Source organism: Camelus bactrianus, chromosome 7 (genome assembly GCF_048773025.1).
Source record: "Camelus bactrianus isolate YW-2024 breed Bactrian camel chromosome 7, ASM4877302v1, whole genome shotgun sequence".
NCBI lineage: Eukaryota > Metazoa > Chordata > Mammalia > Artiodactyla > Camelidae > Camelus > Camelus bactrianus.
Window position 1 is genome coordinate 29829607 of NC_133545.1, and position 8328 is coordinate 29837934.

Sequence of the window (8328 nt, forward strand, 5' to 3'; positions counted from 1 at the left end):
TATTAATTATAGGCAAAATTAAGAAGAATGTAGTTTAGAACTAAAATGAAATACTACAAGAACCTTAAAAACCTGTAAGATAGTCACAAGCCATTGTTCTTGATTCTAGTATTTCAAAAAAGCTCAAGTGTATGTTAAAACATGTTAGACTCTTAACAACTCTAGTAGCAGGGGAAGGAAATAAGCTAGGAGTAAGCAGGACAGATACTGTTGAAACTTCCAGCAATGGGACCTACCTTGCATGAGCAGTGAGAGGTGTATAGTAAGACCGATCGTGGTTTTAATGAGTGTTGCTGTGGAAGGAGGTATATGTAAGTGTGAGCTAATATTACTAAATCAAGTAGATATTTGAATTTATGAGTAGGGAGCCTTTAATCACTATTATTGTTTCTGGCAGGTGCAGGAGTTTTTTGTAAGTCATAAGGCAGAGAGGCAGAAAGATAAAGGGTGAACATTTGGGAGTGGCTGGGGGCTTGAAGAGTAGACCAGGATGTGAATAGAATTCATACTACTCCCCAAAAGCCAATGGACATTATTCCAGGACTTTTTAAAAAAATATATTTGGCCAGTAGAATGGTTTGCATTTTTTGGCATTGAGGGGAGGAGAGATGATGGTGACAGGAAGAAAATCAGTAGTCTACATTGCTAATTGTCAGTCTATTAATAATTTTTTTAAAGTAAATTTCAAGAAGAAAGATTGTTTGTTTTGTTAACTCCTGTTCACCTGTATCTCCTGTATCTACAACACTTGGTTCAGTGTCTTGCATGTTGTCGGTACTCTGTAAATATTAATTGGTAGAATAAATAAAAAGACATTTTAAAGGAAATTGGCTGTTGTAGTGAATATGGCCTCATGCATTGGTCTGGATGTTGGAAAAGATGCCCTTTAAGATCTTCCAACTCTGAGATGATGTGATTTCATGTATAAACAACACTTGATATTTTAGTTCTAGCCAAAACATCTGGATATAAGGCTAATGTAATTTCCTAGGACTCTGAGCATTATTTGCTATAGCCACATAAGTATTGTTTGAACTTTTAAAAAATTAACATAAACATATTAGCTCACTTTAATAAAGCATCATATTTTTAGGATCAAAGTGAATCAACAGATTCTAGCAGTATGCAAGTCAGTGTTTTACTCTTTATTATTTTTCAAAACTCTCCAAGAAATGAATTCGGTATTTTTAGTGATCTGAATCAATTAAAAGAAAATTAGTAATGGAAAGTTGCTTTGGGGTACACCTCATCCTCTTTAACACTTCCTTCATCTCTTTATTCACTCTTGTCTGTGTGGAGACACCCAATGCTCTCGTATCTCCTCACTTACCTTGTAGGACAAACACTTACTTAATGAATCTCTCCCTTATCTCCTATCATGTAAGGTCTACACTTGTTAGCATTGCTTACATAGCCCCTCCAGGGTCTGATCTCTGCCAGTCCCTTTGACTTTGTCTGCAGGCAGGGCCATACTGAGGCACCTTGGGTTTCCTGAATCCGTGTGCCATGCGGTGTCACAACCCTCCTTTACATGTGTTTCAGTCACTTTTCTCTTCATTGAGAGCTCTTTATTCCTCCCTACCCAATATCAATATGCCTGACGAATTGCATTCTGTTTTGTAGGCAAATCTTTCTCTCTAATCCTCCCTTGTTTTCTTGCCGCCTCTTATATCATACTTGTCACTCTATAATAGCACTTATTGCAATGTTCTGAAGTTTAAAAGTTTTACAAGTATGGGACTCCAAATATACTGTCAGGCTACGAATAAGTAAAGAGCAGGAAACATGACTTAGTTATGGAGCTTAGATGGCTACTCCAATGGAAATGCCATAAGGGTAAAGACTGGATCTGTTCCACTTACCACTGTAATACAAGAGCTTAGAACAATATCTGACCCACTGCAGTTGTTAAATGAATTTATCTTTATATCCAATATCTTTCATAATAGAGAGAATTCATATTTGCTGAATTATTGAATGCTTGAGAAGTTCTAAGTTCAGTCCCGGGGCTACTGGCAGCCATGCTTGATCTTAAGAGTTCATCTGACTATGAAGTTGGCATTGAAATTTGTAAGTGAAAATGCTACATCGTATGCTTTAGATAACATAATTGTAAGTAATTGAACCACATATTCTTCAAGACTAGAATAACCTTAAAGGCTACTTCTTATTGACATATTGACAATGCATTAGGCACTGTTCTAGCTCATTTTTATTAATTTATTGTTACCAGTTCATAACATTGTGAGGTAAATATTATTACCCCCATTTTACAGATGATGAAACTGAGGCACAGCAAGTCTTTATGATTCCCTAAGGTCACATAGCTAGAGGATACAGAGCTGAGAGTCAGCCCAGGCAATGTGATTCTGGAGTCCTTTCTCTTTATCTCCACATTATCTGCTCCTTTATGATGTCTTTATAGTCTTTTTCTATGATAACCACTTCTACTCATGGGGATCCTTAACTGTAAATTACAGAAAACTCATTTCAAATCACTTAAACTGTGTAGAGGATTTATAGGCTCATGTAAACAAAATGTGCTGAGATAAGTCAGACTCTAGAATAGCTTATCTTAGCTCTAGTTCGGTTCCCTATGGTTCTCACAGTTCTTTATTTCTCAAGATGTCAGCCTTATCCTCAGCTAGAGGGAGGAACTCGTAGGGAGCTGACTATAGTTGTTCTAGGTGCCATCATCCAGAGGAAGCAATATTATCTTCAGTTGTTTCCCAGAAGAGAAAGTTTCTATTATAGAAGCCCCTGCTAATACTTTTCTAGCCTCACAGACAGAAATTAGGTACCAATTTCTGTCTCCAGTACCAATGACCAGTGGATGGGCTTGTGCAGGTTGGTGAATGCTGGAGCTGCCTGACTCACCTCTTGATCCAGTGATAGAGTGGGCTTTCCCTGAAGCACACAGCTCCTCATGGGACATGTGAAAAGCAAACTGAGGGAGGTTGTTACCAACAGATGGGGAAGTTGATAGTACGCAGGGAACCCCAATGCTCACTACATCCCTTATTTTAAGGATATAGAGCCTCAGAGATATTGTGACTTATCACAAAGTTGATTAGAGATCTATCTGTCTTTCAGCTATAAACCTTTAAATTCCAACAACCTCTTCAAGGAATCTTTTAAAATCATGTCTTATTGGAATTCTTCTGGGGAAATAGCATTTATCACGAAATAATTTTTTACAAAATATGAAAATATCAAGACTTCTAAGAAATTGGAATTTTAGTTAATTATAAAAGAGAAAACAGTTTGGAAATAAAACTGATAATTATCTAATTCTCATTGTATATTTAGAGATTGTATATGTTGTATATATAATGTATTGTATATTATATAATACCTTGTAATTATAAAAACAGTATAATATTCTACTATGTAGTACAAACTGCACCATAGCTTACTACTTTATATTTGATTTTAATTTTGTTGGGAGCCCATATACAACTACAAGTTATTAAAAAAACCTCTCTGAAAAGTAAGTGGTTGGGATATATTGCAGAATATCTGCTAATCAGTCCATTCCAGTCTCAGTTCTTCTCTGTTTCATTAAAATTGTATTTGCCATGTTTAAAGCTGATCTCAAAGCTAACTCCAATAGGCATGCATTCATCTGTTCCTTCATTTAGTGAATTTTATATTTATTGAGGGCCACGCACTTGAGGAGAGTGTTAAGTACTTGTCAGTTGTATTTGAATTCTCTGCAGATTCTCAGGCTTTCTTTCCTAAGATGTTTTCTCCTAATTTGCTCGTCCTTCTCTGACTGAGCCTTCTTACATCCTACTAGCAGAGCAAATTTTATAAAATTCAAATTCAGTAATACCTTATTTCTGCTTAAATACCTTCAATGTCTTCCTGAGAACTATAGGGAAATGTTCAAAATCCTTAGACTGTCTTAAAAATGTTTTCACAAGATAGCCTGGACCTGACTTCCCAGTCACATCTTGTGTCACTTTCTCACACATACAGCCCTAAACCCTCCCTACTAAACCCTCACTGTGCTTTAAACAGATTTTTTTTAAATACCAAGCCTTTGTACATGCTGACTCTTCTTTCTGGGAGATCCTTTCTGCTCTTCTCCGTCTATCTACATCCTACTCATGCTTCAAAAACCAGCTCAAATATTACTCATTCTGTGGCTATTCCTGCAAACTCTTTAGGCAGAGTTACTTATTCTTTACTATATTTCCACGAAATTTGATGTGATGATATTGTTCTATTCCATACATCATATTATAATCTTTTGCATATCTTTCTTATGAAATGAGATAGTGTTGATCTTTGTAACCCAGAGTTATCATTTATCAATGCACCAATCTGATCAATACATTGACCAATGAGCATTTTCTTTCACTGTTTCTAAAAAAAAAATTTATTGAGTAGTTTTCCTGGGCCAGGCACTGAATTGGTATTGAGCTTCAAAATATGGCACTGGACTTCATTTTATTTTTAGTAATCCAGGTGCTTTTTGGACAGTTTGATGTTTATTTTGGCTTTGGTCATCTTCCAAGGTGTATCTTGCAAAGTGAGAATCACCATTGCCAGAAGTTGATTGTGTACTAGTTTTTCTCCCCCTGTATTTAGAAATGTACTAACAGGGCAAGTGTGATTTGATATCCTTCCAACATACTATTTATGATGGTGGCAATTCAATAGTAAAATAGTTGGCATTTCTCTCTTTTTCTCCCAGATAATTCTTATGCTTCATATAGTTGAATGTAACAAACTTTGAATTTTTCACATTTCTATCTGCCAATTATTGACTGCAAAGTTTCAGGTAAAAAAATGAAAACATACTTGTTTTGAATTAAGTTTCTTACTTGGCCTTCAGATTATAAAATTTTATTAGAAGCTTTTTTGAATTACTCTAAAGATCTATGAATTTGAAAAATGTATTTTATGAAATAAAAATTGCAGTACACTTGGTCTATAACTCAGAGCCGTTTGGTCGGTTCCTGCTATCCCGCGCCTCCACTCAGTCCTCCGCGGGTCTCCTGTGTGCAATGGACTGCATCGTCCCAGATATAGCAGTTGGTACAAAGCGGGGATCTGACGACCTCTTCTCTGCCTGCGTCGCTAATGGCCCGTTTATCATGAGTAGCAGCTCGGCCTCCACAGCAAATGGAAACGACAGCAAGAAGTTCAAGGGGGACAGCAGGAGTGCGGGTGTGCCCTCCAGGGTGATCCACATCCGCTAGCTCCCCAGCGACGTCACCAAGGGGGAGGTCATCTCCCTCGGGCTGCCTTTCGGGAAGGTCACCAACCTCCTGATGCTGAAAGGGAAAAACCAGGCCTTCATTGAGATGAACACCGAGGAGGCGGCCAACACCATGGTGAACTGCTACACGTCGGTGACGCCGGTGCTGCAGGGCCAGACCATCTACATCCAATTCTCCAACCACAAGGAGCTCAAGACCGACAGCTCCCCCAACCAGGCGCAGGCCCAGGCAGCCCTGCAGGCCGTGAACTCGGTCCAGTCCGGGAACCTGGCCTTGGCTGCCTCGGCTGCAGCAGTGGACGCTGGGATGGCGATGGTCAGACAGAACCTGGTGCTCAGGATCATCGTGGAGAACATCTTCTACCCGGTGACCCTGGATGTGCTGCACCAGATCTTCTCCAAGTTCGGCACCTTCCTGAAGATGATCACCTCCACCAAGAACAACCAGTTCCAGGCGCTGCTGCAGTACACCGACCCCGTGAGCGCGCAGCACACCAAGCTGTAGCTGGACGGGCGGAACATCTATAACGCCTGCTGCACGCTGAGCATCAACTCTCCAAACTCACCAGCCTGAACGTCAAGTACAACAACGAAGAGCCGCGACTACACGCGCCCGGACCCGCCCTCTGGCGACAGCCTGCCGGCGCTGGACCTGACGGAGGCCGCCGCCTTTGGTGCGCCAAGTATCACGTCCGTCCGCCTCTCCGTACGCAGGAGCTGGTTTCCCTCCCACCTTTGCCATCCCTCAGGCTGCAGTTCTCTCTGTTCTTAATGTGCATGGGGCCCTGGAGCCTCTAGCCATCCCTTCAGCTGTGGTGGCGGCGGCGGCGGCGGCGGCAGCAGGCCAGATCGCCATCCCTGGCTTGGCGGGGGCAGGGAATTCTGTCCTGCTGGTCAGCAGCCTCAACCCCGAGAGAGTCACACCCCAAAGCCTCTTTATTTTTTTTAGCGTGTACGGTGACGTGCAGCGGGTGAAGATCTTGTTCAACAAGAAGGAGAACGCCCTGGTGCAGATGGCCGATGGCAGCCAGGCTCAGCTGGCCTTGAGCCACCTCAACGGGCACAAGCTGCACGGGAAGCCAGTGCGTATCACGCTCTCCAAGCACCAGAATGTGCAGCTGCCCCGCGAGGGCCAGGAAGACCAGGGCCTCACCAAGGACTACGGCAACTCGCCCCTGCACGTCTTCAAGAAGGCTGGCTCCAAGAACTTACAGAATATCTTCCCGCCCTCCGCCACCCTGCACCTCTCCAACATCCCGCCCTCTGTGTCTGAGGACGACCTTAAGATGCTCTTCTCCAGTAACGGCAGGGTCGTCAAGGGGTTCAAGTTCTTCCAGAAGGACCGCAAGATAGCCCTGATCCAAATGAGCTCCGTGGAGGAGGCCATCCAGGCGCTCATCGACCTGCACAACCACGACCTGGGCGAGAACCACCACCTGTGGGTGTCCTTTTCCAACTCCACCATCTAGGTCCCCAGGACCAGCCTGCCGGGTGCCTGGCCACAACTTCCGTCATTCCAGAAAAAAGCCACTTTAAAAAAAGCAGCTGAAGTGACCTTAAAGACCAGAGGGTTTTTGTTTGTTTGTTTGTTTGTTTTTAAGAGAAATCAGTTTACCTGTTTTAAAAAAAAATTAAACCTAATTCATTTGCTCACCTGGGGGAGATGGTGTGCAGGCAAGGACGGCATCCCCTGCTCCCCGCCCCTCGCCTGTGCCTTCTGTAGCTGCGGGGTGCACGCTCCCAAACCTCCATGCAGCTCTCTTGTGCCTTAAACCCACTGCTCTGGCAGGGCCTTCTTGGGGTAGCAGGCGTGGAGGGCTTTGGAGACCCAAGGGGTCAGCCTCCCCTGGGATCATGTGCCTGGTGTGGCAGGAGGCTGTGAGCGGCCAGACCTGGCCAACACCCCAGATCCTTTAATCAAGTATGTGATTCTCCCCCAAGCCCCAGGGCCCCTCCCAGGGCGAGACCCCAGGGCATATCCCTGGCGCTTCTTCAGCTTTGTTTTCACCGGAATCTTTGTATTATGCTTTGATGCAGCTGCAGACGTCTGTGCCTAGCAATATTTCCAGTTGATCAAATATCCTAATCTTTCTCATTTATATGCAAAAGAAATAGTTTTAGGTAACTTTTTATATAGCAACATAAAAATGGTATGAGTGTATCTGAAGTTTCTCCAGCAAGTATGATCTTGTATACTATTATTTTATTCCTTGTAACGAAGTTGCAGGGCAGGATCCAGCCTCAGGGCAGATGCCGTGGCCGGCTGGGTGGCCCCCACTTGCCTTACTCACACCCGACGGTCCTCAGTCAGGGAGGACAGGCGCTCTTAAACTTTCAGGGTTTCTTTTTTCCTGCAAATTTTGGACCAAAGTTTTGTTTCTGTTTTTTGTTTTGTTTTGTTTTGTTTTTTCCCGTCTGCCTCTAACGCTGCGACCCCAGGAGCTGGGGCAGCCACCCTCTGGTCTTAACTGCCTTGTCCTGCACTTGTGCTGGCCAGCCCTCCCTGGGGGTCTGGGTCCTGAGTTTCCATGTCGGGTGGAACAAGGGTGTAAATATTTGTAATTTTTTATACCTATTGTAAGTCACAAGGGACAGCACATGCAGTTTTTTATGGTGATAGATGTATATTTTGATAACAGCGGTTACAGGCTCAGTGTTGTAAGGGGAGCAGGCAGAGTCCACTGCCCGCCGCTGGTTTGTAATGTGGAGAGAACTGAATTAAAGCAATTTTATAACAACAACAACAAAAATTGCAGTACGCTTAAGTGATTTTTTAAAATTCCATTGAAGAACAAGCTTTGGGATCATAACTTCTGATTCTGAATCCATCAAGTCATGCTGCTTTTGATTACAAATATTCTTATTTTAAACATACACAAAATATGAAAACCTTATGTCATTTCCTTATCAAAAATAATTAATTATGAGCATCACATTGAAAAATTGTTAGGTGTATTTCAGAATTAGTTCAGTCATTTTTAGTTACTATGGAATATATTAATCTTCCTTCCTAATTAGTAATTGCAGAAGTGGGGTTGGACTTTCTTTTCAAATTTTCAAACAGTACTTTGTCATAAGTGATTTTCTTACAAAGACAG

General features: G+C 42.4%; 1 pseudogene; it reads left to right on the forward strand.

The window, feature by feature from the left end:
• Window positions 1-4181: 4181 nt before the first annotated feature.
• LOC105063152 (polypyrimidine tract-binding protein 1-like) lies at window positions 4182-7948 on the forward strand (annotated as a pseudogene).
• Window positions 7949-8328: the final 380 nt, after the last annotated feature.